Below are 23,082 nucleotides of genomic sequence, written 5' to 3'. Positions count from 1 at the left end.
ATAATATTATAATAATTTTATTTCTATAATTTCTATCATTTTATAATTTATTTATTACTATTTATTTTCCCCTACGTGACTGAAATTCGCTGCCTGGATGGCTTTTAGTAGACAAACAACACGTCACAGATGTTCCATTGTAAGACCCCCAAATCTCCCTCCCATCCTTCCCCTCCTGCCGCCCCTCCCTCTCCTACTCCCTCCCCCCTCCTTCTTGCTCCCCCCCCTTCCTCCCCTCCTAGCCAAGTGAAGGGAGCCCCCCCCCGTCGACCACCCTCCCTGCCCCCACCCCGATGGCGGCTTCTTTCTCCACCACCACCACCACAGCCGCCGGCGGCTTCGTGGCGTTGCTGGTGTCTTTGCTGCTTGGCGCTCTTTGTGACCCCCCCCTCGTCCTGCCCCTTGACCGTGAGTAGCCCCCCCCCCGTTAAGCTGAGACCCCCCCCCCTCTACAGCACATAAGGTGCGCCTTTGGCGTCATCTGGTCCAACCCATGTGAGACTAGGCTCTAAGGAAAGCTGTCTCGGGTGTGGACCAATCAACTTCAAGGACCATGTGAGACTAACTAGGCTCTAAGGAAAGCTGTCTCAGTTGTGGACCAATCAACTTCAAGGACAGTGCACATCATCAGTTATGTTTTTTGTTTGCATTACGACTGCAGGTATTGTGGTCTATGCAAACATGACTCCTTGTAAAAAAGGTGTCAGTTTTGTTGCCAGATAAAGGGTAAAAAACAATTATCATATTTTTTACTGGCAAATGAGGTTCCAATGGTGTAAATGCTTACCCCGAGCTCTCATACTCTGATGGTGCATTGTCTTTGAGTTGTGCGCCTTTTGGCGTCATCTGGTCCAACCCATGTGAGACTAGGCTCTAAGGAAAGCTGTCTCGGGTGTGGACCAATCAACTTCAAGGACAGTGCATACATTATCAGAGTTATGTTTTTTGTTTGCATTATGACTGCAGGTATTGTGGTCTATGCAAACATGACTCCTTGTAAAAAAGGTGTCAGTTTTGTTGCCAGATAGAAGGGTAAAAAAACCAATTATAACACCTAAGGTCTTCGCTCATTTACCAGCTTCACATTCCCTGTTGCCGTACAAATACTGGAGGAAGGGCCTTTGCTATTGATGCCCCAGGGTCTGGAATGCTGTTGCCAATAAACTGCAACATGAGTCACTACCCGTGAGCTAACACGTCGACCTCTTGCAGTCACTCAGCCCCCGTCCATCACGCGGCAATCGCGGGAGGACTACGTCGTGGACTCACGGGACAACATCGTGCTGCAGTGTGAAGCACACGGCAACCCAGCGCCCACGTACGCTGCACACACCTCCCGCCATCCCTCCCTCCTCCATCTCCCCTTCTTCCCGACTTCCATCCCTCCCTCCCGACTTACACCCCCCTCCCCACCTCCCTCCCTCCATCCCTAATTAACTCTCTCACTCCCTCCCCCCTCCCTTCCCTCCCCTCCCTCCCTCCATCCCATCCCATCCCACCCCCCTCCCTCCATCCCATCCCCACCTCCCTCCCCCTCCCCCCTCCATCCCATCCCCACCCCCCTCCCTCCATCCCATCCCCCCCTCCCTCCCTCCCTCCCTCCCCCCTCGTGCTGCATGCAGGTTCTTGTGGAGCAAAGATGGCGGCAGCTTTGACCCCGACAGTGACCCCCACGTGCGGCGCCATGGCGACACTTCGGGGTCCTTCACCGTCGACTTGGCGGCCGCGGCGGCGGCTGAGGGCGGCGGTGACGTGACGGTGACGCGGTGGAGGTCTACCAGGGGGTCTACCGCTGCTCGGCGCGTAACCGGGCTGGCACGGCGCTCAGCGCCAACATCACCGTGAGGCTGGCGCGTGAGTGGGGGGGGGGGGCCACGCTCGCACCGTCAACCACCACTCACACACACAGCGCTAACCGCTGCACCACCACTCCCACTCACACACACAGGGCGCTAACCGCTGCACCACCACTCCCCACTCACACACACACAGGGCGCTAACCGCTGCACCACCACTCCCCACTCACACACACAGGGCGCTAACCGCTGCACCACCACTCCCCACTCACACACACAGGGCGCTAACCGCTGCAACACCGCTCCCCACACACACAGGGCGCTAACCGCTGCAACACCGCTCCCCACACACACACACAGTGTGCTAACCGCTGCACAACCGCTCCCCACACACAAAGTTGCTGAACCCGTCCTGGGCCCTCCCCTAGGTCGACTCAGCCTCAAACGAGTACCTAATGCGACGTGTAAACACGTTACCATTGCGGTGTGCGGTGCCTGACCACCAACCCATGCTACTTGCTGGCAGCACTTGCCCCGACGGTCTGTGCAGGCTACACGGGGGGTCTTTGTCTGTACCCTGCAGGCGCCCCGCGGTGGCCGCGTGAGCAGCTGGCGCCCGTCATGGCCGCCGTGGGCTCCCCGGCCGTTCTGCACTGCCGCCCTCCTCCCCACGGCTTCCCTCCTCCCACCGTCTTCTGGCTGGACAGCTGTGAGTACCGCGCTGGCTATGAGATGTGGCAGCTGTGAGTACCACGCTGGCTATGAGATGTGGCAGCTGTGAGTACCACACTGGCTATGAGATGTCACAGCTGTGAGTACCACGCTGGCTATGAGATGTCACAGCTGTGAGTACCACGCTGGCTATGAGATGTTACAGCTGTGAGTACCACGCTGGCTATGAGATGTCACAGCTGTGAGTACCACGCTGGCTATGAGATGTTGCAGCTGTGAGTACCGCGCTGGCTATGAGATGTCACAGCTGTGAGTACCACGCTGGCTATGAGATGTCATAGCTGTGAGTACCACGCTGGCTGTGAGATGTCACAGCTGTGAGTACCACGCTGGCTATGAGATGTTGCAGCTGTGAGTACCACGCTGGCTATGAGATGTGGCAGCTGTGAGTACCACGCTGGCTATGAGATGTCACAGCTGTGAGTACCACGCTGGCTATGAGATGTCACAGCTGTGAGTACCACGCTGGCTATGAGATGTCACAGCTGTGAGTACCACGCTGGCTATGAGATGTGGCAGCTGTGAGTACCGCGCTGGCTATGAGATGTTACAGCTGTGAGTACCGCGCTGGCTATGAGATGTGGCAGCTGTGAGTACCACGCTGGCTGAGATGTTACAGCTGTGAGTACCACGCTGGCTATGAGATGTCACAGCTGTGAGTACCACGCTGGCTATCAGATGTTACAGCTGTGAGTACCACGCTGGCTATGAGATGTCACAGCTGTGAGTACCACGCTGGCTATGAGATGTGGCAGCTGTGAGTACCACGCTGGCTATGAGATGTTACAGCTGTGAGTACCACGCTGGCTATGAGATGTCACAGCTGTGAGTACCACGCTGGCTATGAGATGTGGCAGCTGTGAGTACCGCGCTGGCTATGAGATGTGGCAGCTGTGAGTACCGCGCTGGCTATGAGATGTTACAGCTGTGAGTACCACGCTGGCTATGAGATGTCACAGCTGTGAGTACCACGCTGGCTATGAGATGTCACAGCTGTGAGTACCACGCTGGCTATGAGATGTGGCAGCTGTGAGTACCACGCTGGCTATGAGATGTCACAGCTGTGAGTACCACGCTGGCTATGAGATGTGGCAGCTGTGAGTACCGCGCTGGCTATGAGATGTGGCAGCTGTGAGTACCGCGCTGGCTATGAGATGTTACAGCTGTGAGTACCACGCTGGCTATGAGATGTCACAGCTGTGAGTACCACGCTGGCTATGAGATGTCACAGCTGTGAGTACCACGCTGGCTATGAGATGTGGCAGCTGTGAGCACCACGCTGGCTATGAGATGTAGCAGCTGTGAGTACCACGCTGGCTATGAGATGTCACAGCTGTGAGTACCACGCTGGCTATGAGATGTTACAGCTGTGAGTACCACGCTGGCTATGAGATGTTACAGCTGTGAGTACCACGCTGGCTGTGAGATGTAGCAGCTGTGAGTACCGCGCTGGCTATGAGATGTCACAGCTGTGAGTACCGCGCTGGCTATGAGATGTTGCAGCTGTGAGTACCACGCTGGCTATGAGATGTTACAGCTGTGAGTACCACGCTGGCTATGAGATGTCACAGCTGTGAGTACCACGCTGGCTATGAGATGTGGCAGCTGTGAGTATCACGCTGGCTATGAGATGTAGCAGCTGTGAGTACCACGCTGGCTATGAGATGTTACAGCTGTGAGTACCGCGCTGGCTATGAGATGTCACAGCTGTGAGTACCACGCTGGCTATGAGATGTTACAGCTGTGAGTACCACACGCTGGCTATGAGATGTAGCAGCTGTGAGTACCGCGCTGGCTATGAGATGTTGCAGCTGTGAGTACCACGCTGGCTATGAGATGTAGCAGCTGTGAGTACCGCGCTGGCTATGAGATGTCACAGCTGTGAGTACCACGCTGGCTATGAGATGTCACAGCTGTGAGTACCACGCTGGCTATGAGATGTGGCAGCTGTGAGTACCACGCTGGCTATGAGATGTCACAGCTGTGAGTACCACGCTGGCTATGAGATGTCACAGCTGTGAGTACCACGCTGGCTATGAGATGTTACAGCTGTGAGTACCACGCTGGCTATGAGATGTCACAGCTGTGAGTACCACGCTGGCTATGAGATGTGGCAGCTGTGAGTATCACGCTGGCTATGAGATGTAGCAGCTGTGAGTACCACGCTGGCTATGAGATGTTACAGCTGTGAGTACCGCGCTGGCTATGAGATGTCACAGCTGTGAGTACCACGCTGGCTATGAGATGTTACAGCTGTGAGTACCACGCTGGCTATGAGATGTAGCAGCTGTGAGTACCGCGCTGGCTATGAGATGTTGCAGCTGTGAGTACCGCGCTGGCTATGAGATGTAGCAGCTGTGAGTACCGCGCTGGCTATGAGATGTCACAGCTGTGAGTACCACGCTGGCTATGAGATGTAGCAGCTGTGAGTACCACGCTGGCTATGAGATGTTGCAGCTGTGAGTACCACGCTGGCTATGAGATGTCACAGCTGTGAGTACCACGCTGGCTATGAGATGTCACAGCTGTGAGTACCACGCTGGCTATGAGATGTGGCAGCTGTGAGTACCACGCTGCCTATGAGATGTGGCAGCTGTGAGTACCACGCTGGCTATGAGATGTTACAGCTGTGAGTACCACGCTGGCTATGAGATGTGACAGCTGTGAGTACCACGCTGCCTATGAGATGTAGCAGCTGTGAGTACCACGCTGGCTATGAGATGTCACAGCTGTGAGTACCACGCTGGCTATGAGATGTGCAGCTGTGAGTACCACGCTGGCTATGAGATGTTACAGCTGTGAGTACCACGCTGGCTGTGAGATGTCACAGCTGTGAGTACCACGCTGGCTATGAGATGTTGCAGCTGTGAGTACCACGCTGGCTATGAGATGTCACAGCTGTGAGTACCACGCTGGCTATGAGATGTTGCAGCTGTGAGTACCACGCTGGCTATGAGATGTTGCAGCTGTGAGTACCGCGCTGGCTATGAGATGTTGACTACCTCGCCTGGCACGCAGGAGGTCTTGGGTTCGATCCCGACCCTGACGACGCCTGCTGCTGTATATTTGGAGTTTGCGTGTCTCTCTCATCATCATCACGGTGGCTATGAGATGTTGACTACCTCGCCTGATGTACAGGAGGTCGTGGGTTCGATCCCGACCCTGTCGCCTGCTGCTGTATATTTGTAGTTTGCGTGTCTCTCTTCTCCCATCGCGTTGTTTGCATCGTTGGTTGTTGTAACTCGCTGACCCCATGCCCACACTGGACATCCGCGTTCTTCAGCTTCCGCGCGGCCGCTGATGTGGATGCAGAGCGACGGCCACAATGTCACATTCGGGTGGTCGTGCCAGACGACCCCACCCTGAGTAGCGGAGCGGTGAATCGTCCCGTGATGTCCCTTAGGCCCTTCCCCTGACCCCCCCTCAGGCCCTCCTCTGATCCCCCTTCCTTAGGCCCCTCCCCTCTCCGTACCCGGCAGTAGGTCTCCACCAATCAAAGAGCTGTTTGTATTATATATTTATTTATGCACGACAGACAGACAGACAGGTATATAATCCCTGGTGGGCAGTGTGGAACATTTCGATTTAAAGCTTTCGTGACTGCAGGTACAGTGATACCTCGGTTCACGAACTTAATTCGTGAACTGACTGGTCGCGAACCGAATTGGTCGTGAAACGAGGCACATTTTCCCATAGGGTTCAATGTAAATCCGGTTAATCCGTTCTGACCTTTTTTTTTGGTTTTTGAAGCACAAAAATATTAAACAAATTAAATACACATTAGTACTGTGCAGTATAGTAATGCATAAAGAGAGAACACTAACCTTGCTTGAGATTACTTCAGTAAGCACTCAAACGGGTGAACTGTACAATACAGTAAGTACAGTATTGTACAGTACAGTAGTACAGTACAGTACTGTATGTGCTAAAAAGCACACCAAAAAGCAAAAAGTCACTGAAAGTGTCTTCGCAGTACTCAAAGTACTTCTTTCTGTGTCTCTTCTTCTCTCCACGATCTTCCTACAGGAAGTCACGACCATGTGACAGCCTGGAAATAGCATTAAAATGGCCGCGGCTCCTGTTCGTGAACGAAGCGGAGTTCGTGAACCAGAGCACATTTTTATTAACTTTTCTGTTCGTGAACGGAGTTGTTCGTGAACAGAAGCGTTCGTGAACCGAGGTATCACTGTATTCATCTTCTTGGTTCTTTCGGTAAAGTCACGTAGAAGGGAAGTAATAAAATAATAAAAAGAAAACATATGTTTTATTTTATTATAAAATAATAAAAATAAAACACATTATGTTTTATTTTTATTATTTTATTACTTCCCTTCTAAGTCACTTTACCGAAAGAACCACGAAGAGTGTGGAACATTGTTCCTACCTGTATAACGATTCTGATCTCCTCAATCCCTCCCCCCGCCGCCCCTCCGACTGCCCACCGCCCTCCACCCGGGGTGGTGCCACCACCACCGCCACCGCCGCCACCACCACCGCCACCGCCACCACCACCGCCACCGCCACCACCGCCACCGCCACCGCCACCGCCGCCACCACCACAGCCACCGCCACCGCCACCACCACCACCACCGCCACCACCGCCACCGCCACCGCCGCCACCACCACCACCCACCGCCACCGCCGCCACCACCGTCACCACCACCACCACCGCCACCACCACCACCACCACCGCCGCCACCACCGCCACCACCGCCACCACCACCACCGCCGCAGCCGTGGAGAAAGTGCCGCTGGATGGGCGAGTAACGCAGGGTCCGGAGGGTGACCTGCATTTCGCCAACGTGCTCCCCGGCGACGAGGGTGACTACGTGTGCCACGCTCGCTACCTGCACACGGGGGCACCATCCGCCACAAGCAGCCGCTACGGCTGGTCGTCATACGCGGTGAGTGGCGGCAGCGGTGGCAAACGCCGGGAAGTGCGTGCGTGGACGTGTGTGTGTGTGTGTGTACGTGTGTGTCTACGCGTGTGTGTGTGCGTGGACGTGTGTGTGTGTGGACGTGTTTGTGTGTGCGTGTACGTGTGTACGTGTGTGTGTGTGCATGACTGTGTGCGTGTGTGTGTACGTGTGTGTGTGGACGTGTGTGTGTGTGTACGTGTGTGTGCGTGGCCGTGTGTGTGTGTGTACGTGTGTGCGTGTGTGTGTACGTGTGTGTGTGTGCGTGTGTGTGTACGTGTGTGTGTGTGTGGACGTGTGTGTGTGTGTGTACGTGTGTGTGTGCGTGTGTGTGTATGTGTGTGTGTGCGTGGACGTGTGTGTGTGTGTACGTGTGTGTGTGTGCGTGGACATGTGTGGACGTGTGTAGACGTGTGTGTGTGTGTGCGTGTGTGGCCGTGTGTGTGTGTGTGCGTGGACGTGTGTGTGTGTGCGTGTGTGTGTACGCGTGTGTGTGTGCGTGGACGTGTGCGTGCGTGTGTGTGTGCGTGGACGTGTGCGTGTGTGTGTACGTGTGTGTGTGTACGTGTGTGTGTATGTGTGTACGTGTGTGTGTGTACGTGTGTGTGTGTACGTGTGTGTGTGTACGTGTGTGTGTGTACGTGTGTGTGTACGTGTGTGTGTGTGCGTGTGTGGACGTGTGTGTGTGTGCACGTGTTGTGTGTACGTGTGTGTGTGTACGTGTGTGTGTGCGCGTGTGTGTGTACGTGTGTGTGTACGTGTGTGTGTGTATGCGTGTGTGTGTACGTGTGTGTGTGTGTGTGTGACTGTGTGCGTACGTGTGTGCGTGTGTGTGTGTGTGAGTGGCTGGCTGAGGTGCCATCTGTTGAGGAAGTACTGAGGCGATCCGAGTCTGAGACCAGGAAAGGCACCGGGCAGAGATGATCTCCCAAGCGAAATGCTGAGGGAGGGTGGCGTTTGTGCACAGACTGCCCTATATGACATCATAACAACAGTCTGGACCACTGGACGGGTTCCGCAGGATTGGAAGGATGCCCTGGTGGTCCCCCTCTTTAAGAAGGGGGACCGCACAGACTGTAACAACTACAGGGGCATCTCACTCCTCAGTGTGCCGGGAAAGGTCCTGGCAAGGATTATTCAACATCGCCTTGCTAGGCACGCTGAGGAGAGGCTTGCGGAGCCCCAATGCGGTTTCAGGAAAGGGCGGTCCTGCACAGATGCCATATTTTCTGTCCGTCTGCTACAGCAGAGGTGTAGGGAATTCCAACAAGACCTACATCTCTGCTTTATTGACCTGGTCAAGGCCTATGATACCATCAGTAGGCCTGGGCTCTGGGTTGTTCTTCGTGCTTTCGGAGTCCCTGACCCTCTGCTCACGATCATTAAGGACCTTCATGATGGTGAGCGGGCCCGGGTAAAACTACGTGGCCGGGAGTCGGAGCCATTCCCTGTACACCTTGGGGTGCGACAGGGATGTCCTCTGGCTCCCACATTATTTAACATCTATTTCGACCACGTAGTTCGTGAAGCCTTCAATAGCTGTACCGGAGGAATTTCCATCTGGTACAGATACAATGGGAGGCTGATCGATGCCCGGGTGCGTCAAGGGATGGCTCCCTATTGGTCAACCACGTTATGTATGCCGATGATTGGTAATTGCTGCTCATCAGAGAGGAGTTGGAGACGCTGCTGCTGAACTGGAGCGTGCCACTAAGAGGTGGGGCCTTACCATCAGCCCCACCAAAACTAAGCACCTGCCTGGGTATTTTGTACCATCGGACACTCCACCCCCACAACTCCCAATCGGTGATGGGGCAGTTGTGGAGAGAGTGGAGAGTTTCCCATACCTGGGCAGTGTGCTCATGACCGGCTCCAGTTTACAGCAGAGGTCTCACTCCGAATCAGTCGAGCGGCATATCTTTTCATCGGTTGCGTAACGCTGTGTGGAAGCTACCTGGTCTGTCGCTCCGCACGAAGCTTCAGGTCTTCTCGGCCACGGTCATTCCCTCCCTTCTCTACGCTTGCGAAACGTGGACCCCCCTAATGGAGCATCTTCGCCGGTTGGAAACATTTAGGCTGGCCTGCCTACGATCCATCCTGGGTTTAACCAGGCTGGATTGTGTGAGGAGCTCACAAATCCTTGAAAGATCTGGGCAAAGTCCCATCGGTGAGCTCCTCCGGCAGGCAAGGCTGCGTTGGCTGGGTCATGTAGCCCGCATGCCCAGCCACCGCATGCCTAAACAGCTTTTGTTCGGCCGGATCGAGGGGGCTAAACGGGCGCGGCACGGGCTAGAGAAGAGATGGAGTGATGTGGTACAGGAGGACGTGGAGCTGAGTGGACTTGCCGATGACTGGTACCAGCGGTGTCAAGATCGGCCTCTGTGGAGGAGGCTCGTGAAGGACGCTACTGGGCAGTTGGAGGCAGTCGCCCTCCAACAACAACGGAGGGCGGAGGAGCGACGCTCACAACAACGAGCGGAGCGCCGGGTGGCTAAAGCACAGCAAGTTGGCACAGTAGGGGGCACAGGTGGTGCATCAGCCAGTCATCTCGGTCATCTCGGTCAGTCGACCCGTGGCACCTGCTGGGTCTGCCCCGTGACCTCCTGCCAGCGGGCGTTCGACACTTCACGTGGCCTCAAGGTGCACTTGGCCTGGCACAAGCGTCGTGGTGACGTCACCGCCACTTAGTGGCGAATGGCGGTTGTTGTTGTGTGGTGTGTGTGTGTGTGTCGTGTGTGTGTGTACGTCGTGTGTGTGTGTGTGTGTGTGTCGTGTGTGTGTGTGTGTGTATGTGTGTGTGTGTACGTGTGTGTGTGTACGTGTGTGTGTACGTGTGTGGTACGTGTGTGTACGTGTGTGTGTGTACGTGTGTGTGTGTGTACGTGTGTGTGTACGTGTGTGTGTGTGTGTGTGTACGTGTGTGTGTGTACGTGTGTGTGGTACGTGTGGTGTGTGTACGTGTGTGTGTACGTGTGTGTGTGTGTGACGTGTGTGTGTGTGTACGTGTGTGTGTGCGTGTGTGTACGTGTGTGTACGTGTGTGTACGTGTGTGCGTACGTATGCGCGTGTTCACATAACCGTCACCGGTGTTGCCCTACGGCGGGAATCAAACTCGGCTCGTGGCCAGCTTTTGTAGCGCAGTGTAGACGCTAACCACTGTGCCACCGCTCCCGCGCCCCACGTGGATGATTGCACACGCAGAGCGTCCGTCAAAAAGCCGGCCGGTGTTCGTGGAGCCCGCGGGGGAGACGAGCAGCAAGGTGGTGCTCACCGGGGAGACGCTGCTGTTGACGTGCATCACACGAGGCCTGTACGTACACACACGCACGCACACGCACAAGACAAAGACCCCCGTATAGCCTTAACAGACTGTAGGGGCAAGTGCTGTTAGCGAGCACCTATGAAGGCCGGCACGGCACACGAGGGGGTGGGTGGCCAGCACCACGCCCGACCGCCTTTGTCTCCCCAGTGGCGATGTTTACACACCGCACCAGGTACTCATTTGAGGCTGAGTCGACCTAGGGGAGGCCCAGGACCGGTTCAGATAATCGTCACTGGTGTTGGCCGTGAGCGGGAATCGAACTCGGGTCGCCGGGTTCGTAGCGCAGCGCGCTAACCGCTACACTACCGCTCCCCACACACACGCACCACATCTACACACACACAAGTGCAACACAACAACAACCGCCATTCGCCACTAAGTGGCGTTGACGTCACCACGACGCTTGCGCCAGGCCATGTGCACCTTGAGGCCACGTGAAGTGTCGAACGCCCGCTGGCAGGAGGTCACGGGGCAGACCCAGGTGCCACGGGTCAACTGACACACACACACGTGCACACACACACACACACGTGCGCGCGTGTGTGTGCGTGTGGCGTTCCCTGTGTGTGTGTGCGTAGCCCCACGCCGGAGGTGAGCTGGAGCAAGTGGGGTGGGATGTTGTTGTCGTCGGATGAGGAAGCCGCCCCCCTCGCCGCACCCCCCGGCACGGCTCCGGCACGAGGCCAGCACGACCCCGGCACGACGCTGGCCATCCGCAACGCGACGCTGTCACACGGCGGCAGCTACCAGTGCCGCGCCTTCAACAGCGAGGCGTGGCGCTGCACACCGTCACGGTCACCGTGGAAGGTGTGCGCCACCTGTGTGTGTGTGTCTATGTGTGGTGTGTGCCTGTGTGTGTGTCTGTGTGTGTGCGCACCTGTGTGTGTGTGTTTGTGTGTCTGTGTGTGTGTGTGTCTGTGTGTGTGTGCGTGCGTGTCTGCGCGCGTGTGCATCTGTGTGTGTGTGTGTGCACCTGTGTGTGTGTGTGCGTGTGTGCGTGGTGCCTGTGTGCGTGTGCGGTGCGGTGCGTGTGCCTGCGTGTGTGGGTGTGCGTGTGTGCGCGTGGCGGAGTGGTGGCTCAGGTGTTAGCGCCACTCCGCTACGAACCCGGCAACAACCTCGAGTTCCCATTCACAGCCGGGGGTCTGCCTCCATTCTCCCTCCGCTGTCTGGTGGTGCGCTGCTGCTGCTGCGGTGGTGGTGGTGGCGGTGCTGCTGCTGCAGTGGTGGTGGTAGTGGTGGTGGTGGTGGCGGGCGCGGTGGCGGCGGTGCTGCTGGCTGGCTGTGGTGGTGGTGGTCCCTGTCTATAGGAAAGCCGGCCACACCGATGGTGACTGACACCTCACTTTGTTAGTTTCCATCAGCCGCCTTTCCCTATCGCAGGTGGGGACCCCCCCCCACCCACCCCCCTGTCTGGTTCTGCCTTGACACTCGCTGGTGCCGTGTGAAAGTCACGTGGGTTTGTTCGTCCGAGAGCCGGTCCGCCTGTGAGCTACGTAGCTCAGTGGACCTTCCTGGTAACCACACATGTCCCTTGCTTGTCTAGTTGACAAGCAAGGGACATTGTCTAACCCCTCCTCCCCCCCTGCCCCCTCCGCCCTGCCCCCCCTCCTCCTCTTCCTCCCTCCCCTCCTCCCCCTCCTCCTCCTCCCCCCTCCTCCTCCCCCCCTCCTCCTCCCCCCCCCTCCTCCTCCTCCCCCCCCCCTCCTCCCCCCCCCCCTCCTCCTCCCCCTGCCTCCTCCTCCCCCTCTCCTCCTCCTCCCCCCCTCTTCCCCCCCCTCCTCCTCCCCCCCCCCTCCCTCCCCCCCTCCCCTCCCCCCCCTCCCTCCTCCCCCCCCTCCTCCCCCCCTCCTCCTCCCCCCTCCTCCTCCCCCCCTCCTCCTCTTCCTCCTCCTCACCCCGCTCCCCCCCCTCCTCCCCCCTGCCCCCTCCCTCCCGGCCTCTGCAGCGAAGCCGCACTGGTTCGCTCCGCTGCCAGAGAGCCGCAGCTACGCGCCGGGGGACAGCGCCGAGCTCACGTGCTTCGCAAGCGGGAATCCCCGCACCGACCATCCGCTGGTTCCTCAACGGCGTGCCCATCGACGGTGAGACGCGGGGGGGGGGTCAGTCTCGCTCGGCCACTCGCCCTGCCCGCTCACTCGCGGGTCGATCGCACGCTCGCTCGCCCGCTTGTCCACCGACGTGCACGTACACACGCTCGTCAGCCGATCGCTCGGTCGACCGATCGCCAGGTAAAATCACACGCTCGGTCAACCAGTCGCCCCGCTCACTCGCCCGCTCACTCGTCCGCAATGTGCACACCCTCACCCAGCCGGTCGCACGCTCACCCACAGGACGTAGCGAAGTGAGCCGGATCACGCCGCGTTGCGCTAAATGCATCCTGCCAAACAATGCCAAATCGCGCTCAGACCATTCCAAATCGTGGTTAAAATCGTTCCACATCGTGCGCCGAGACCGCGCCAAACCGTGCCGGGCGTCGTGCCGCCGTGCCACGGAGCAGAAGCCCCCGCGGTGCCGGACCGGCGGGTGGACCGCACTTCCTGACGCTGCCCTGGCTGCGGGAGGAAGACACCGGCGTGTACCAGTGCCAGGCCTCCAACCGTCATGGCACCATCCTGGCCAACGCCTACGTCAACGTCCTGGGTGAGAGCCGCACGTAGCCAACTATGACGGTCGGAGGTGCGGGGGAAGGACGACTGAGTCTCTATGCAATCTGTGGGTCTCTGTGTGAGTCTGTGGGTCTCTGTGTAAGTCTGTGGGTCTCTGTGTCAGTCTGTGGGTCGCTGTGTGAGTCTGTGGGTCTCTGTGTGAGTCTATGGGTCGCTGTGTGAGTCTGTGGTCTCTGTGTGAGTCTATGGGTCTCTGTGTGAGTCTGTGGGTCTCTGTGTGAGTCTGTGGTCTCTGTGTGAGTCTATGGGTCTCTGTGTGATGGGTCTTGTGGAGTCTCTGGTGTGATGAGTCTATGGGTCTCTGTGTGATGGTCTATGGGTCTCTGTGTGAGTCTATGGGTCTCTGTGTGATGAGTCTATGGGTCTCTGTGTGAGTCTATGGGTCTCTGTGTGATGAGTCTATGGGTCTCTGTGTGAGTCTATGGGTCTCTGTGTGATGAGTCTGTGCGGTTCTCTGTGTGAGTCCTCTCCGGCAAAACATCTGTCTTGCTTCTCCTCGTGTTGTTTCCCCCCTTCAAAAACCCTCTCCTCCTCTCCCCTGCCTCCTCCCCTCCCCCTCCCACATTAAAATCCCACTTCCTGTTTTCCGTGGAAGGGATAACCACTCAGTGTTCCTCCGGCTCTTCCCTCCCGCTCCCTCCATTTCCTCCCAAATCTCCTCTCTCTCTTTCTCACTTCCCTTCCTGAAGCTTCCCTCGTCAATTCCTGGCCACCACCCCCAAGATCTCCTCCTGGCTTCACCTGGTGGGCATCTCTTGGCTGCCAGGGTTCCACAACATTCCTCTAACCAGCAACCCTCCCTCCCCCCCCCTGCCCCATCCCCACCACCTCTCGCACAGCCGGGGCCCCCACGGATGCTGTCGAAGCCGGACAGGCTGTACACGGCCACAGAAGGACAGGCCGGCGTACTTGGAATGTGCCGTGTTTGGGTTGCCACGTCCCAACATCCTGGTGGTGAGACCGACGCTGGCCCGGCTACTTTACTGCCTCCATGAACTAAACACTGTCAAGGATGACGTAGTGTAGTTCATACTGGTAATTCTCTAACCCTAATACTGATTTAAAGCTTTCGTGACTGCAGGGATTCATCTTCTTGGTTCTTTCGGTAAAGTCACGTAGAAGGGAAATAATAAATAATAAAAATAAAACATTATAAAATACAATTCTCACGACGTTTCGGCCACAACGCAAGCAGCCGTCCTCATGTGAAGAACTGCTGTATGTGTGTGTGTGACACACACACACACACAGTGAAAGCTGTGTGTGTGGACACACAATGAAACTTGTGTGTGTGGTGCAACACTCACACACACAAGTAAAACTGTATGTGTATGTGTGCACACACACACACACAGTGAAACTGTGTGGTGTTGCAACACACACACACAGTGAAACTGCTGTGTGTGTGTGACACACACAGTGAAACTGCTGTGTGTGTGTGTACAACACTCACACCACACAGTGAACTGCTGTGTGTGTGTTCACATCAAGACTCCCCCCCCCCCCCCTCTTTGCTTACGCCGCGCACCGCCAGGTTCCAGGGCGAGCACGGCGCTTCCCTGGCGAGCGAGCGCCACCAAACCTTCGCCAACGGCACGCTGCTCATCTCGGACCTGTCGCCTGCCGACTCCGACACGTACACCTGCTACGCGGTCAACAAGCTGCACCACCAGCAGCTCCAGGCACGCCTCTACGTCGAAGGTTTGCACACCGAGACCGATAGACTCATCACAACGAGACCGATAGACTCACACAGAACCATAGACTCACCACAGAGAGACCCATAGACTCACACAGACCCATAGACTCATCACACAGAGACCCATAGACTCACACAGACCCATAGACTCACACAGAGACCATAGACTCACACAGACCAAGACAACCATAGACTCATCCACAGAGCATAGACTCACACAGACCATAGACCATCACACAGAGACCCATAGACTCATCACACAGAGCTAGACTCAACAGACCCATAGACTCACCACACAAGCCAGACTCATCACAAAGACCATAGACTCACACAGACCCATAGACCACACAGAACCAAGAATCACACAGAGACCATAGACTCACAAGAGACCCATAGACTCACACAGACCCATAGACTCATCACACAGAGACCCATAGACTCATCACACTGAGACCATAGACTCACACAGACCCATAGACTCACACACAAGACCCATCTGGTAATCATCACACAGAACCCATAGACTCATCACACAGAGACCCATAGACTCATCACACAGAGACACATAGACTCATCACACAGAGACATAGACTCACACAGACCCATAGACTCACACGAGACCCACAGACTCATCACACAGAACCGATAGACTCACAAGACCCATAGACTCACCACACCGAGACCCAGACCATCACACAGACCCAGACTCACCACCAGAGACCCACAATCACACACAGGACACAATCACACACAGAGACCACAGACTCACAACAGAACCCAAGATATCACACAGAGACCCACAGATTCACCACACAGAGACCCACAGACTCACCACACAGAGACCACAGACTCACCACACAGAGACCCACAGACTCATCACACAGAGACCCATAGACTCATCACACAGAGACCCATAGACTCACACAGAGACCCATAGACTCATCACACAGAGACCCATAGACTCATCACACAGAGACCCATAGACTTACACAGACCCAGACTCACCACACAGAGACCCATAGACTCATCACACAGAGACCCATAGACTCACACAGACCCATAGACTTATCACACAGAGACCCATAGACTCATCACACAGAGACCCATAGACTCACACAGACCCATAGACTCATCACACAGAGACCCATAGACTCATCACACTGGAGACCGGATAGACTCACACAGACCCCAGTAGACTCATCATGCCGCAGAGGGACCCATAGACTCATCACACCAGGAGGACCCCATCACGACTCATCACCACCACGAGACCCATAGACTCATCACACCAGGAGACACCATAGACTCATGAGTCTATGGGTCCGTGTGATGAATCCATGGGCTCCTGTGGTGATGAGTCCTATGGGTCTCTGTGTGATGAGTCTTGGGTCTGTGTGATGAGTCTGTGGGTCCCTCCTGGTGCGTGATTCTTGGATCGCTGGTGTGGGAGTCCACGATGTTTTTCATTTGCCGGACAGCTTCAATGGAGCCAGTTGGATCGCTGTGCACAAGATGGCGGCGATGGCTTGTCTAGTCTCCGGGGGGGTTCGTGTATCAGGTAGATCGATGGTGGCCGCTGATTATGAAAGACGAACCAGGAGGGTCACCAAGGCAGTGAAATGAGTCCGGTCCCAGTGTTTTTATTATCGATGACAAGTCACATCGCTCGTGGCACGGGCGACTACGACGCTCGCCGTTGCTGGATTTCTCTCTGCTCTCCGTGACCCCCCGACCCCCCACCCCCAGCCCGCTCCTCGTCAGAAGAAGAGGCGGTCGCCACGACGACTCAGAGCCCCTTCGTCAGCCCCCAATGGGCGTGGTGGTGGCGGCGGCGATGCTCCCGCTAGTGACGCTTGCGGTGGTCGCCGCGTGCCTGTGAAGGCGGCGGCCGGCAGCAGAGCCCCCTGGTGAGCGGCAGTGGCACCGTGGCTGACCAATCAATCAAGCGTCGTGGCAGTACAGGTTCTTTCGGTAAAGTGACGTATAAAGAGAAAATAATAAATTAAATACAAGTATACGACGTTTGGACTGCAACGCAAGCAATCGTCATCAGGTATAAATGAAATGGAAACACAAATCTAGTATACTTAGAAATGTAATGTAATACAACAGAGAGTCGGAACAGGACCCTGCGGTGTGGGCTGGTAGGAACGAATAACCAAAGAATATAAACATAATGTATTATTAAACTTGTTTAGCCAGGAAAGCCCCACTGAGTCTAAAGGTTTTTGTAGGGTCCTGCCAAGTGTTTGCAGTAGGGGGCGATGTTGCTACACTAATCGGACATCCGAAGGGAGATTTTGAGGCCTAGTTCTAGGCTTTAGCCTAGCTGTAGGCTTTAGGGCGCTGAGTTAATTTTAATTTAAATGTTTTCATTATAATGTATAATTTAAAGTTATAATATTAATGTAAAAGCTTTAAATGTAAATGTTTCTATTTAAAAACATCAGGGAATGTAACATTGTTAAACATTAACTCCCTTTCACACACGCGGGGGTACGATACGAAGGGAGACTTTGAGGCCTAGTTCTAGGCTTTAGGCCTAGCTGTAGGCTTTAGGCGCTGTGAGTTTTTTATTTATTTCAAAGTTTTAATTAAAAGCTATCTCAGGGAATTATAAGGGAATGTTACACTTGTTTAGCCAGGAAGCCATAATAAAGTTTTAATTAAAGTATCTAGGAATTATAGGAATGTTACACTTGTTTAGCCAGGAAAGCGTCACTGAGTAAAGGTTTTTGTAGGGTCATGCCAAGTGTTTGCAGTAGGGGGCGATGTTGCTACACGGACGGACGGACGGACAAACCGACAAACGGACGGACGATATAATCTATTGTAGGCTGGTCCACTTTGTTCCTACCAGTATAACATAACAGTCAACACCCCACCTGGTTGATTACGTTCTTCCTGAGAATGCTAAATTTGAGAGAGAGATAAAACACAAAAGAGTTGTTTCTATTTGTTTGCATTTTGACTGCTTGTGTTGTGGTTATTGCAAACATGATGCCTTGTATAAAGGTGTCAGTTTTTGTACCAGTTGAAAGGGTAAACACCTACTACGTGTGTGTAGTTGCCGTGGTGCGGTACCTGTGCTCAGCAGAGACGTTCTCTCCGATTCGCAGGATCTCAAACTCTGGATAGGCGCTCTGTCCTCATCCGTTCACTGGGAACAACAACAGCAACAACAACAACAGCAACAACAACAGCAACAGCCAAACGAGAAAACTCGAACGCTTCCCGAAATATTGTCGTGACCTCGGTGTGGAGACCCACAGACTCACTACACAGAGACCCATAGACTCACCACACAAAGACCCATAGACTCACTACACAGAGATCCATAGACTCACTACACAGAGACCCATAGACTCACTACACAGAGACCCATAGACTCACTACACAGAGATCCATAGACTCACTACACAGAGACCCATAGACTCACCACACAGAGACCCATAGACTCACTACACAGAGACCCATAGACTCACCACAGAGACCCATAGACTCACTACACAGAGACCCATAGACTCACTACACAGAGATCCATATACTCACTACACGATCCATAGACCACTACACAGAGACCCATAGACTAACCACACAGAGACCCATAGACTCACACACAGAGACCCATAGACTCACCACACAGAGACCCATAGACTCATCACACAGAGACCCATAGACTCACACACAGAGATCCATAGACTCACACACAGAGACCCATAGACTCACCACACAGAGACCCATAGACTCACCACACAGAGACCCATAGACTCACACACAGAGATCCATAGACTCACTACACAGAGATCCATAGACTCACCACACAGAGACCCATAGACTCACCACACAGAGACCCATAGACTCACACACAAAGACCCATAGACTCACTACACAGAGATCCATAGACTCACCACACAGAGACCCATAGACTCCACACAGAGACCATAGACTCACCACACAGAGACCCATAGACTCACCACAGAGATCCATAGACTCACCACACAGAGACCCATAGACTCACCACACAGAGACCCATAGACTCACTACACAGAGAAGACCCCACAGAACCATCACCACACAGAGACCCACAGACTACACACAGAGACCATAGACTCACCACACAGGACCTCACACTCACCACAGAGACCCACAGACTCATCACACAGAACCCATCAGGACCTTCATCCACACAGAGATCCATAGACTCACCACACAGGACCCAGCACCTAGCCTGGACACATCCCAGGCACCTCGGCCGTCCTGGAACTGCAGTTAACCATGGCACCTGCAGGGTCTGTCCCGTGACTCCTCCTCATGCACCTAGCCTGGCACAGCAGTCAACCCACGGCACCTGCTGGGTCTGTCCCGTGACTTCTCATGCACCTAGCCTGGCACAGCAGTCAACCCACGGCACCTGCTGGGTCTGTCCCGTGAACTTCCTCATGCACCAGCCTGGCACAGCAGTCAACCCATCGGCACTGCTGGGTCTGGCCATGACCTGCACCTAGCCTGGCACAGCAGTCAACCCATGGCACCTGCTGGGTCTGTCCCGTGACTTCCTCCTGCACCTAGCCTGGCACAGCAGTCAACCCACGGCACCTGCTGGGTCCCGTGACCTCCTCATGCACCTAGCCTGGCACAGCAGTCAACCCATGGCACCTGCAGGGTCTGTCCCGTGACTTCCTCCTGCACCTAGCCTGGCACAGCAGCCAACCCACGGCACCTGCTGGGTCTGTCCCGTGACCTCCTCATGCACCTAGCCTGGCACAGCAGTCAACCCACGGCACCTGCTGGGTCTGTCCCGTGACCTCCTCATGCACCTAGCCTGGCACAGCAGTCAACCCACGCACCTGCTGGGTCTGTCCCGTGACCTCCTCATGCACAGCCTGGCACAGCAGTCAACCCATGGCACCTGCAGGGTCTGTACCTTGACTTTCTCATGCACTAGCCTGGCACAGCAGTCAACCCACGGCACCTGCTGGTCTGTACCTTGACTTTCTCATGCACCCAGCCTGGCACAGCAGTCAACCCATGGCACCTGCAGGTTCTGTCCTACTGGCACCATGCAGGGCCTGTCCCTGTGACCTCCTCCTCATGCACCTAGCCTGGCACAGCAGTTAACCCAAGGCACCTGCTGGGTCTGTCCCTGTGATGATAAGCCACTTCGCTAAGCCATCTCTCTCTCTCTGCGTGTGTCTGTCTTTGTGTCTGATAATTTAATCTATATTGTATTATGGTTGTCATTGTTTGATATGCGCTGCTTTTTTGGGAAGTTTTTTTCTCCTGGATGTTTCTGTTGCACGTCGTCATTTTAAGAATTTTATTTTTTCGTGTTTTTTGTTTGTTGCCGCATTGGTCACGTGGTTATAGCTCAAAATAAATTCAACTTTAAACTGAAACTGTCTCCGTGTCTGTGCCTCTGTACATCTGTAACGGGAAGACATCTTCTGTAACGGGAAGACATCTTCTGTAACGGGAAGATATCTTCTGTAACGGGAAGACTTATTTATACACTACACACTACACTACATTATACACTACTATACACTACACTATACACTACACTACACTATACACTACACTACACACTAGTGCTGTGCTAGTGACGAATTGTCACGTTCTGTTTACGTGACAACCCTCACTAGTTGGTGGTGATGGATTTTAACGACACATTTATATATTTTTGCGATCAAACCCAAAACACCTCTCATGGATTCACCACGTTATGAACATCACATTTGCATTCATAAGTTGCTTGCTTAATTGCCTCAGCTACTCGGTGTTTCGTATCGAATCTCGTCTCAAACAATCGAAGGGCGCCCCCAAGTGGCAGCTGCCCCTGTGTGGCACAAGGTGGTTGTGGGGTTTCTGGATAATATTCTTAGGTTTTTTCGGTAAAGTCACGGAGGTAAAAAATTAAAATTAATAAAAGTAAAATAAAAATCACGACGTTTCGATTGCAACACAAGCAATCATCATCAGGTATAAATGAAATAGCAACAAAAAATTCTAACCAGAAAAACTATAGACAGACATATGAGCAGACAGATATCACCAAGATACATAGAGAGAGAGTGACACAGGTACAGAGAGGGAGATCGTCTCTGTGGTGAGGCCTTAAATAGGCAGAGGGGGCGGGGGCAGAGAGATGGAGGGGTTAGAGACAAAATTAACATGTCAATGAGTGCGGAAAACGCGTAGTAAAGTACGCAGGCTTGAACATTAGGAGAGAGGGAGAAAGAACACACTAAATTAAATAACCTAGATAATGTCTGGGCAATGTCTGGAATTAGCACGATTTTGACCGTGACACCAACATGCAATGACCTGTGCGCTGTGAGTGACACGTGGCTTGTCTTACATCCGCCGTTAAGCAGACTGCGCATATTTTGGTGAATGTCACTGGGGTAGCCAGCTGTGCCTGTCCGATTTGAACCTTTAACCTCTGCAATGAATAGAGAATGCGCTACCATATTGTGTGTACACACACACAATGTACACACACAGTATACACACACAGTATACACACACAGTATACACACACTCACTGTGTACACACACAGTGTACACACAATGTACACACACAGTATACACACACTCACTGTGTACACACACAATGTACACACACAATGTACACACTCACTGTGTACACACACATAGTGTACACACACAATGTACACACACACTCACTGTGTACACACACATAGTGTACACACACAATGTATACACACACAGTGTACACACAGTATACACACACACAGTGTACACACACAGTATACACACACAATGTACACACACACAATGTACACACACACTCACTGTGTACACACACAATAATGTCCACGTTGTAGTTGCTGAGCTCACGCACCCAAGGGTCTCTGTTCAAGAGATGGAGCAATGGAAATTTAATCTAAATTAACTTAACCTCCAATCCAGCTCTGTGACGTCACCCTGCACCGCGCTCTTGTGCGTGACGTCACCTCCGCGATGGTCACTGCTGAATCTGTGGGAGGGGAGTGTCTTGTATCTCGGAAGTGACGTCATGTCACTTTCTGCTGCCGCGTGACGTCACGAGGTAACAGAAAGCTGCCCGCTCCGCGCTTTTTCTGAAATCTGAGGTGATAATTCTCGTGGTGGTTTGTGGTTGTTGTTGTTGTGATTGTTGTTGTTTACCAAGGTAGAGCCTCTCGTAGGGATGTCAATTGAGTAGCATTGGAATCGATGTCCAGGTTGGAACATCACAAGGCGCGGCCTGGCCACGCGGGGCCTTGCCTCCTGCCCTCGCCTGAGTTAGTTTAAATTAATGTGTCTTCACGCGGCTCGCCACTTTGTAACTCTGTTTTATTGTTACAGTGAGGGGACAAGTATTTGATCTAAATTTAGATTTGAAGCTTCTTTCGTGACTGCAGGGATTCAACTTCTTGGTTCTTTCGGTAAAGTCGTCACGTAGAAGGGAAGTAATAATATAATAAAAATAAAACATAAAAATAATTATATTACTATTATATTATTTTATTGTTTTATTTTTGTTGTTTTATTACTTACCTTCTACGTGACTTTACCGAAAGAACCAAGAAAAAGTATTTGATCCCCTGCTGATTGTGTACGTTTGCCCACTGACAATGAAATGATGAGTCTATAATTTTAATGGTAGGTTTATTTGAACAGTGAGAGACAGAATAACAACAACAAAATCCAGAAAAACGCGTCAAAATGTTATAAATTGATTTGCATTTTAATGAGGGAAATAAGTATTTGACCCCCTCTGCAAAACATGACTTAGTACTTGGTGGCAAAACCCTTGTTGGCAATCACAGAGGTCAGACGTTTCTTGTAGTTGGCCACCAGGTTTGCACACATCTCAGGAGGGATTTTGTCCCACCACTCCTCTTTGCAGATCTTCTCCAAGTCATTAAGGTTTCGAGGCTGACGTTTGGCAACTCGAACC

This window comes from Callorhinchus milii, unplaced genomic scaffold (genome assembly GCF_018977255.1).
Source record: "Callorhinchus milii isolate IMCB2004 unplaced genomic scaffold, IMCB_Cmil_1.0 Scaffold173, whole genome shotgun sequence".
Taxonomy (NCBI): domain Eukaryota; kingdom Metazoa; phylum Chordata; class Chondrichthyes; order Chimaeriformes; family Callorhinchidae; genus Callorhinchus; species Callorhinchus milii.
Note: the sequence above shows the minus strand (reverse complement) of the source record.